Source organism: Miniopterus schreibersii (assembly GCF_964146895.1).
Source record: "Miniopterus schreibersii genome assembly, chromosome: 6".
Lineage (NCBI taxonomy): Eukaryota > Metazoa > Chordata > Mammalia > Chiroptera > Miniopteridae > Miniopterus > Miniopterus schreibersii.
The window spans coordinates 40,996,469-41,007,758 of NC_138107.1; positions in this window are offsets into that span (position 1 = coordinate 40,996,469).

Genomic DNA, 11,290 nt, shown 5'->3' on the forward strand with positions numbered 1-11,290 from the left:
TCACAACAATCTATGAGAGGATAGCAGTGGTTATCCCATTGTTTATAGATGATAAAATTAAAATTACTATGTACTAAGGTATTTACATGTGTGAAACACTTTAAAAACATTAATACTTAACCCTCACAACCACTTTTGAGAGTAATTATTATTGCCCCCAATTTATAGGAAAAGAAACCATGGCTCGGGGAGGTTTAATAACTTGCCCCAGGGCACACAGCTGGCGACAGAGCTGGAGTTCAAAATATTACAAGGCACAGGCAGACGGATGCACGAGAGACCTAAGGAGTGCTAGCACGTGCCAGGAACATGTACACAAGTGGCCTCATTCATTTGCACAGCAATTTGTGAAGGGCAAGAACCATTAACCCGGGCACGGACAGGTTACTTTCTCAAAGTCACACAGCTATTGAGGGGCAGAGCCAGTTTCAAATCCAGAAAGCGAGCCTTCAGCCTACGCGATGTCATTATTTTGTTCAGCCTGAACGTGAAGGCTGGTTTGTTGACTGCAAGTGTGTATCTGTGATTCTGTGATGAGAACAAGAATGTGGTCTGTCCTATGTCACGCACGGTTTTCGTCTCTTCTAAAAGTAAGAGGATTGTGGTATCTGAGTTATTGGAGTTACCCATGAGATTCAAATCGGAGCACATTTCATAGGGGAGCAGAGGAAACCATCTGCTAAAGGGGTCATTTGTTGGTTAAGTGTCTCCTTCGGCTTTACTGACACTGAGTAGCATGAAAAGAAAACAGGCACCTTAGTTTTGGTTTGGAAAAAGGAACCTAAATTAGTCTTCAGCTAAATTGGAAGAAGTTACATAGTCCTTGTTTTTAGTACTTTCCTTGTTCATACCCCAGTCCCTGCTCCCACTCCAATCCCAACCACAGTGTCCTTAGGGTTTTCAAAGTAACTTGGATGCTTTTGCAAGTTGGATATCTTGTTACTGTCCTGATCCCAGCTTGACCCCCAGGAGGACTCACTGCCCACTGGAGGACTCTCACCCACTCCTCCACGCAGCTAATCACCCCTCATACCATAGAGATGACCACAGGGGATCCTATCAGGACAGTCTGACCCCCTTGTGGCCTGGAGTTAGCACTCACCATGGGGGGATGGTGTCTTTTTTCAGTTCTCCTCACTCAGCTTTAACTCTCCCAAGGCCAAATTAAAGAAACATCATCTTTGTTCTTACCCAAATCTTTCCCCTTGATTTGATCACCTCAAATATCTCCCAGATAATATACCCCTGAGAATTAAAGTTCAAAATGGATAGATAATTTGTCCTAAGGGGCAGAAAAAGCTGATAATAGGCTAAAAATGAGACCTCACTTCTTTTTCCACCATCCCATTCTGTGGGGCCTCTCTGTAGTCCCTTGTTTTCTTTGGCACTGATAAAGATGATCCTGATGGGTTAAAAAAACAGACACACACACCACAATGGGAAATATAACAATGACAATTTATTGAGCATCTGCTATATATATCATATTGTATTAGATTCCTTACTAAACCTAGTCTCATTGAAATCTCACAGCAACCCTGTAAGATACTTATATTAGGAAACAGACTCAGAGAAGTAAAATCACTTGCTGAAGATTACAAACTTGTTTGAGGAGCCCATGTGTTTTCACAACTATAGCACATCAGCCCAGTTTAGTCCCTGTATAAACACCGAGTAGGTGTCAAGGATGCACTGCTTCCAAAATACATTGGAACTGTAGGCAGGCAGTTCTGAGTTATTGTGAAGAATCCTAACTCTTCCAGTGCACATGGGCTGGGAGCCACGAATGAAGGGGAGCAGAACTGGACAACCTTCCCTGAACGTGCTTGATGAGCTGTTCATGCCAAGCCCGGGGGTGAATGTATAGAGGGGCCTACCCTTTAGCTCCCTCCCACCATTCTAATGTCCAGAAGGACAGAGTCCCCCTGGGGGTCCTGGAGTTCGATTGCCTGTAGCTCAAAAGCGAGAATTCCAAAGTCAAGTAAAAATGGAAAGTGAGGTATGTTTTTGAAATCTCAATGGGGACTTTAGAATCTCTGCATTAAGAATAAGAAGCCCACTTACCTGTGTCCTGTCAGGCCCCATACCTGGTGTACAGCTACAGGAATTACAGAGCGTCTCAGGGAAACGGGCCAGGCTTGCAAACCCAGATCTACTTCATTGATACAAACAGTGATGATAGGAGCATCTAGAAGGAATACTTGAGTGTTTTTAATCTCTATTTAGCCAACTGCCTAAATGAGTTTCTGAACTGCTTCAAATACATTGTTTTCACTAAAAATGCCCCTCAGCCCTGGCCAGGTGGCTCAGTTGGTTGCAGCAGCATCCCGGACACCGAAAGGTTGTAGGTTCAATTCACGGTCAGGGCACACACCTCGGTTGCAGGTTCCATCCCCTGTTGGGCAGCATGTGGGAGGCAACCGATCGATGGGGTTTTTTTTCTCTCTCTCCCCCACCTCTCTCTCTAAAAATCAATGAAAACATATCCTCACGTGAGGATAAAAAAAAAAAAAAATGCCCACCATGCTATGATAAACCTTAAATGTGCACTTAACTGTTTACTTGCCCCAGGAGCAGGGCGAGAGTTGAGAGAGCTCAGGGAGGGCCTTGGGTGTTGAAGGCTTACACTGAAGAGGGGAAGGGCACCCTCGGGCGGCTTTTATCAAATGACAAGCCAACTGTGCTCACAACCGCATTTCTGAAGAGCAGTCATCTCTTCCCGGAGACCAGGAACCCTGCTTGAGGATGGTGTCGCACACGTCCGCCTGTTTCATCACAGAGGCTGCCTCCGGGGCCTGTGGGAGGGACCCTGACACTCCTGGTAGAAGTCAGGAGGGCTTCAGGGACGCGGGTTTCTGCAGAGGGAGGAGCTGGCTGAGGAGACTGGAGAGGCGACTGCCACCCTCCCCCTGGACGCGCCTGCACAGGTTCCCCTCCATCGTCCCAGGGCAGGGCCTCCAGCTTCCTTCGGGACTCTCTGTCCGACATAATCTCCATGTAGTATTTCTGCCCCCCAGTATTTATTTCTACTTAAACATAAAGAGTCCTAGAACAGAGAGGGGAAAAAAAGGATTGTCATTTTAGAAAAGGTCAAAAGGACAGGTTATAATATCTTTAAAAGGAAATATGAAAAAGTTTGTGTTTGGGGGAGAAATTACTGAATTTGAAAAGAAAAAAAGCAGCTTTTTAAAGGAAATGGCTTTTGAATTTTAACAAAATTATTTTATGTTGCTAAGAGATCTGAGCTAAAACTATTCTGCTTTTCTTCCTGAGTAAGTGATACTCATCTCCCAAAGGACCTCTCTGGTCATCCTACTGTCGCCTTGGCAGAAGCTCGGAGACATTAGTGGATCAGATGTCTTTAGTCTTAATAAAGCACCAATTACATTTTTAAACAAATGGTTATATAATGTATTTCTACTTTCTCTGTAGAGATGGGCACTTCCAAAAAGTATCATTAACCATATTGCCTTTCAATTATAAATGGATTCAAGTGTAATTTATTCCAGGGTGTCACATCTTATGACCCATTGCAGAGAAATAAATAATTTGGAGTGTTTGGGATTACTGGAATTTGAAAGTAAAACCGGCCTTGAGGTCACGTAATAGTTCTGCAAAACCTAAAGCCATCTTAAAGGTCAGTGTCAGATTCATAGTCCTGTTTGCCTGGTCCTGCTGTGACTGCAGTGCTCGAATGAGTGCTGATGGCAGATGTTTTTTATTTTTCCCAGAATTATGACTTCAGGTAGAAAAACACCTAGCAGTGGCATATCCATCATTACATCATAAATCCTAAGGTAAAACCTGGTACTAACTAAGGAAAGTGATTTGACTCCTAAATGGAATAAAAATAGAAATGAAAATATTTTAAAATTGAATTTTTTCAGATCTTAAATAGGGAATTTAGGCTGGAGATGGTAAATCTATGGTGTTCAGTCACTGTGCTAGGTTCTTGAGAGATTTATCAGTGGGAGATGATGGATTCATAAACAGCAACAATGAGAACACAATGCCAAATCTGGGGAGTGCCCAGTGGAGGCATTAACAAAACGGTGTGGGAGTTCAGACAAATGTAATGGCTAGTCTTGACCTGGGCCTTGAAGGACCAGTCCAATCCTTGTGGCAGATGTGGTAAGAAGAAGGTAGGGTAATTTAAGCAGATAACTTTATGAGGAAGGGCACAGTCAGGAAAATACTGTACTCTGGTGTGGTACAGAAGGGGGGTCATGAGAAATAAGGCTGGAAAGCGAGATCGGAGTTAATCATCAAGGCTCTCCAACGCCATGCTAGAGATAGAGGAATTTATCTGCTAGGCAATAACATGATCATGAGCATCTTTAAAATGGACTAGAGAAAGGTGTCCACAGGAAAATCAGAAAATAAAGAACTGATTCAACCGAGTGATACTCCAAATTCACCATGCAGGAAGCTCTTTGGTTCAATCAAGAGATGCTTGCCTGCTCAGAAAAAGTAGGGTGAAAGCATTTTACTGTCACTATCCATTTTTGTAACTGGATCACTGTTTCCTAATGGGGTTTTGAAAGGACCTAAGGATTAACAAAATAAAGCATGTGAAAGAGCTTTGCATACTATAAAGTCCTATTTATTTAATTCTTCCCAAGTGAGGGAGGAGAGTGGGGTGGAGGGTGGAGATGGAAGAAGGCAACAGGGAATGGCAGGTTGAGGCAGGCAGAGGGGGCCCACGGGAGAGGCCCAGGGTGGGTAATGTTCAGGGACACCGTGGGGAGGAAGCTTCCCTCATTTGTCCCCTCCCCTGTGCTGACAGCTTCTCCTTTTCTTTACCACTGGCACTGTCTCTAAAGTTCTGAGCTGGGTACTTCTTGTTCTGAGCTGGGTACTTCTTGCTGCTCTCTAAATCCAGGACTAAAGAGAACCTAAGGGTCATAGGTCGTGGTTCACAGGGTGACAAGTCTCTCAACGGGCAGTGCATAGACACCGATCTTAGAAACTGCCTCCTTTTGCAAAAGGCTGCTTCACAGATCTGTAATTTACTGCAAAGACAGTTCACTTTTCCAAAGGCCTTCATGTCTGGTATCTCCATTGATTATCCATCTGCCTTCCCTTCTCCCCCTTCCTTTCTCCTCCTGTCTTCCCTGTTTCCTTCTTCCACCTCCCTTCGAGCTTCCAGTTATGTAGGACAAACATTCTTATTCTCATTTTACAGATCAGCTGAGGCAAAATGGTTGTAGGGACTTCCTGAGTAAGTGATATGCATCTCCCAAGAGATCATTTGTGCCCATTATGATGTCACCTTGGTAGAAACTTCAGGACATGGGTAGGTCAGATGTCTAGGGAGTGAGTGGACACTATCTCGAGTCTTGATAAAACACCAGTAATATTTAAAGATCACTGAGTATATAACCTATTTCTGTTTTTCTTTGAAGGGGGAGTAGTGTTTATTGTAGTGAAAGGGGCACTAGGCTGAATCAGAAGATCTAAATTTTAATAGTAGTAATGATATTAGCTAATAAAAACAGCTATGTTTAGTAAGCGTATATGCCAGACACTGTGCTAAACCCCTTACATGTGTTATTTCCTTTCATCTCCACCACAACTGTATGAGGTCAACACTATTTTCTGATAAGTGATGTAACCACCAAGGTTTAGAGAGCTTAAGTAATTTGGCCAAGGGTTTTAATTTAGGCTCTGTATCATTGAATCTATTTACAACCTCTTTGGGCGTCTCATTTCTTATTCTGTAAAATGAAACCACTAAAATGATTTGGAAAAATAAGATGTAACTTATGCATCAAAGTAAGAGGGTCTTTTACACTATGTCAAGGGTTGCTAAATTTTTTCTGTAAAAGGACCCCATAGGCTTTGCATATCGTCTCCATTGCGACTACTCCACTCTGTCATTGTAATCAAAAGCAGTCTTAGTGTATACACAGATGAGCATGGATGAGCTTCTCTGTGTTCCAGTCAGACTTTATTATGGATACGGAAATTGTCCATAATTATATAAAATTATTGTGAGTTTTATATAATTTTCACATGTCACAAAAGAGTATGATTCTTTGTTGTTTTTCAACTATTTAAAATAGAAAAAATCATTCTTGGCTTGCAAGCCGTACAGAAACAAGGAGGGGATAGATTTGGTCAGCAGGCTGTAATTTTATTGATCCTTGCTTGATGGGAAGCTATCATAGAGATCTATGTCCGGAGATTTTCTTAGAAAACAGTTGCATGTATCAAATTGATACATTATTTCTAAATGACCAGAAAGGAAATATTTTTCACCTGTTTTCACCAATAGCCACTGACCCTACAGGGCCTTATACTTTTGGTATGTGCCATGTTAGAAGTTATGCTGGAGCATTTAAGAATCTATGGATCTGGGTACTAGACGGGATGGATTCAGTAGAGGCAAAGACCAAATTAATCTCAAAGGTACACTCCAGGAAAGAAACTTCCAGGTGAAGCATTGTTGCCAGATTCAGAAATAGTTGGTTTAAAACAAAAACAACAAATATTAAACAAACATTTAGTAAAATTAATAAGTAGCCTTTGGGCATCAACAATTATGGGTTGGGTTCTCCTCCAGGGAGTCAGGCTCCTGGCAGCAGGGGACAGACAGGCTTGGAGGCGGCATCATGCAGAGGTGATGAGGAACGTACTTGCCTCAGTTTTTGTCTCCACACGCTCTCTTCTCAGTGACCTCACCATCATTAGCACCTTAAATGGCAGCACCTGCAAACAAAAACGCGCGTCAGCACCGCCTGGTGCACGCTCACAGGCCCCTGCCGCAGGCGCACAGCGTTGGGACGTTGGGACGGGCTCCCGGCTGGAGCTCCTTCATCCAGCTGACTTCTCTCCTCTCTCAGGCATCCTGGGGTGAGCATTCCTTCTGTCTCCTGATACCCTGACAAAAGACTAGGATGTGGTCACCTGCTACTGTACGTGTAACTATCTTACACAGCCCTTAGACTTATTTTGTTATCCTTTTGAGCCTTAAGAACAGGTCCTGGAGGGAGTGGCTGGAGGGCGGACAGCTCCCCCAAGAGACCACTCATGCCCAGGCCAACCGTCTGTGGAAGAGGCAGGCCCTCAGAGAGGAAGCAGAATTGGGAATTCTGCCCCAGACCACAGGGAAGTCCCACTCCCTCCTCCACCCAGCCCTCTAAGGGCCCAAAAGCGAAGAGGAAGGGTGCCAGCTGAGGGCTCTGGTGTGGTGAATGCAGAAATGGAGCGTCCGCAGGAGGGAAGGTCAGGAGTCAGCACGCTGCTCCCGCCTGGAGAGCCGACCACATCTTGTAACCATATTGTGGGCTCTTTGTTACACTCTTTCTTTGTTTTATTACCCTGGACCTCGATAAATTCTGATTTAAATGTTCCATCCTGCTTCAGGACAGCTGTGGGTTTTAAAAGCAAGTCAGTAAAAGCTGAGGTGCTAAAAGGGGAGCAGTGCCCCCCTCAGGCCAGCTCGGTGCTGGCAGCAGTGACCTGTCCAAGGCTTCTGAGATTCTCCGGCCTGCACCGCTGCTACAAGGTTAGGAGTTGGTGTTTCACAGGAAAGGCCACCTTGCTCACTGTATATTCTTCACAGTTTCTAAATCTCTTTGCAGATAAGCATTCTCACACAGTGAGTGTGGGACGATAGCAGATAGGCTAGGCGTAGGCTGGAGCCTGTGTGACTTTAAGCAAGTTGCCTCATCCTTCTGTGCTTCAGGTTTCTCATCGGTAAAATATGTATAATAGTACCTCTCTGAAATGACTTTTTAAAAGGATTAAATAAATTAATATATAAAAATACTTAGCACAGTGCCAGGCTCATAGTACCTTCTCAGTACGGGTTCCCTATTATGACTATGGTATCTTGTTTTTTTAAATCAGCCTGATTAATGAGACAAAACGGTCCCCTTCCCTGGGTCTTCTACTTCACAGAAAATTAGTCAACTTTAGGAAACTAAACATCAGCCCTTAAAAGCCTAGCACTAGGCTAGGCATTGTGAGAACCCCAAAAGCATTTTATAGCACAGTTCTTGTCCTCTAGGTGCTTACGAGTGTGGGTTGAATCATGGCTCTGCTGCTTATTAGCCTTGGTGACTATGGGCAAGTTTTATTTAACCTCTCCAGGCCTCAGTGTCCTCCTTTGAAAAATGGAGATTATAATAGTAACTACCCCATAGGCTAGCATGAGAACTAAATAAGTTAATGAAAGTAAAGTACCTACACCAGTGCTGGCGTGAGGTCCATCTAGCTCCAGGTGTGTGATGAGGTGCCAACAGGAGTGGGGCCTGGGGCTGCTGGGGACCTAGGCAGGGGCTGGAGCGGTGAGAGCCTTCATGGAGGAGACAAGGCCTGAGCTGACGTGGCAGGTTGGGTAGGCTCTTGGAACAGGCAAAGACAAGTTCAGGAAAGAACAGAATTACCAAAAGCATTAAGAAGGGAATTGGCAGGAGCATGTGTTATCCCACACTGCCTTATTCCCAGGATGCCAGAACCCTCGTGGAGAATTCCAATGTGTCATAAACAGACATAAGAACCAAATGGATATTTCCTGCCCTGCAAAAGAGACAGGTATTGTGAGTTAATTCTCCCTAGAGGCTATTTTATGTCAGCTTCTTGAGTTCCACAAAATTCTTGTTCTAGATAAATTGGAGCTAAGCTTATGCAGTTATGTAGTTGGGGAAGGAAAAAAAAGGAAGAATTTGTAGCTGTAGGATCCTATTTTGACAGCAGGTGGCTCCCTTACATATACACAAGAAAAGTGACACCGGTCTACGTAAGACTTTAAGTCATTTGAGCAGATGTCCCATAATGTATATCATTGAGGCTGAATTTGGGAGCGATTCTTTGCATTGATCTTCGTATGAAAGATGACATTAGTGCAGGAGGAGAGAATTTCTTCCTCCTTAGGAGCTATGCTTGCCTTTAGGATAACAATCTGATTAGTGTTCTTTCTGGGAATGAAAGGCAGTTGACAGTTCATGTCCCCACTAATTCTCTCCTGGAGATTGCCATTCAGCTTTAACCACCTCACTCAAACAAGCTAAAGACATCACAAATTCGGACTTGTAAAAATTCCAACATTAGCGTACAACTTTAGTAAGAGCACTGTAACATCAGGAACCTTTTCTCTCACCGTTCCTTGAGATTTAGACTCCACAGACCTCAGCTTCACCTCACTCAGTCTCAGAAGTAATCGCACTAGTCCCTCTTTCCGCCAAGTGGGCCTGAAATCCACGGTTGGTGAACTCAGTTCCCTCCTGGCTGGCTTGGCCCACTGCCATACCATTTCTTCACTTAACGTGCGCTTTGCTGGAGTCCTGTGTTCTAGGGCACTGCTGGAGAAAGTCCACGCATGGAGCGGATCGGAGCCAAAGCAGGCGTGTAGGTGACAAACAGCATCTGAAAAGACGCTTACCGTCATATGTCATTAGGGAGCTGCAAAATCAAAGCAACGATGAGATGCCACTCCACACCTAGAATGGCCAAAATCCAAACACTGACAACACAAAAATATAGATGAAGATGTAGAGGAAGTGGAATTCTTACTCATTGTTGGTGAGAACGCAAGGCGGTACAGCCACCTGGGGAGACGGCTTGGCGGCTGTGTAACAACACTAAACTTACAATTCAGGGCGCGATGGCGCTCATTGGGGTAGGAAACTGATAACTACACAAAAAGCATCACACAAATGCTTGTAGAAGCTTTATTCATAATTACTAGTACTTGGAAACAGCCAAGATGTCCTTTAGTAGGTGAGTGGGCAAATAAACTAGCATAGGGACTACTATTCAGTGCTAAAAAGAAATCATGCTATCAAGTCTAGAAAAGACATGGGAGCAACTTAACTGCATGTTGTTAAATGAAAGAAACCAATCAGAAAAGCCTACATACTAGATCTATGAAAATGGATAAGAAAGGAAGAAATAAAAGTCATTATTGGCTCATGCTATTATTGTATACTTTGAAAATAAAAAAAAATCCACAGATAAATTAATTAGAGAGTTTAGCAAGTTTAATGGATAAAAAAATCAACAGACAAAAATCAATATATGTTTACATACTGGCCACAGATAATCTGAATATAACAGAAGATGCTCAAGCCCTCTATGAATAAAATTTAAAACTATGGAAGGAAAATAAGAAAGGCCCAAATGTATGAGACATATCATGTACAGTGACACAAAAATTTAAAGGATAAAAAGATTTAAACATGCCAGTGCTCCCCAAATTGATGTAAAGATTCAAAACAATTCCAGCCCTGGCTGGTGTTGCTAAGTGGTTAGAGCCTCAGCCCGAGGGCCGAAGGGTTGAGGGTTTGATTCCTGGTCAAGGGCACCTACCTGGGTTGCAGGTTTTATCCCAGACCCCAGTCAGGGCACATGTGGGGGGCAACCGATCGATGTCTCTCTCTCTCTCTCTCTCTCTCTCACCTTCCCTCCATCCCTTCTGCTCTAAAATCAATGAAAAAAAATCCTCAGTTGAGGATTAACCAAAACAAAACAAAACAAACCCATACAATTCCAATAACTAACTAAGCAGTTTGTTTTCTGGGACATCGAAAGATGATCCTAAAGTTCATATGGAAGAGCAAAGTGCCAAGAATAAAACGGGAGACCAAAGGAAGTCCAAGGGCAGAGTGAAATCAGAGGTTTACAAGTCTAGGCCGAGTCCCTCAGTAGAAGGTAGGAAGTCACTGGTCAGCGAGTTCTGAAGGGCAATGTTATAGACTGAATGTTTGTGGGGACCCCCTGGGCTCCTCCCAAAGATGGAGCCTTTGGGAGGTGATTACATGAGGTCATGAGGGTGGAGGCCCCATGATGGAATTAGTGCCCTTATAATAAGAGACACCAGAGAGCTCTCTTCCATCCCCCACCTCCAGCTCACCCACCTCCCCAACCCCCCAAACCCTGCCGAGTGAGGACACAGAGAGGTGGTTCTGCAAACCTGGAAGACAGCTCTCACCAGACCTGACCATGCTGGCACCTTGATCTCAGAATTCCCAGCCTCTGGGACTGGGAGAAATAATTACTGTTGTTAAACCACCCATCCTGTGGTATTTTGTTATAGCAGTGTGAGCTGACTAAAACAGGCAGCAATGGTTTGGGGACTTTTACAGCTGCACAGTTGTCTTACATATGGCTAGCAGATGTTGGATGCAGTTTTGTGGGTTATGCAAAGCAGGCAGGCTCTAAATGGTTAAAAATATGCTTATTTGGGCTATATTTAAGGCAACTGGCTGTGTAAGATTTTGAATTTGGCACTGGCAGGCGTTGAGCTAACTGTCCAACATACTGTGAAGAAGAGCACAGGGCCAGT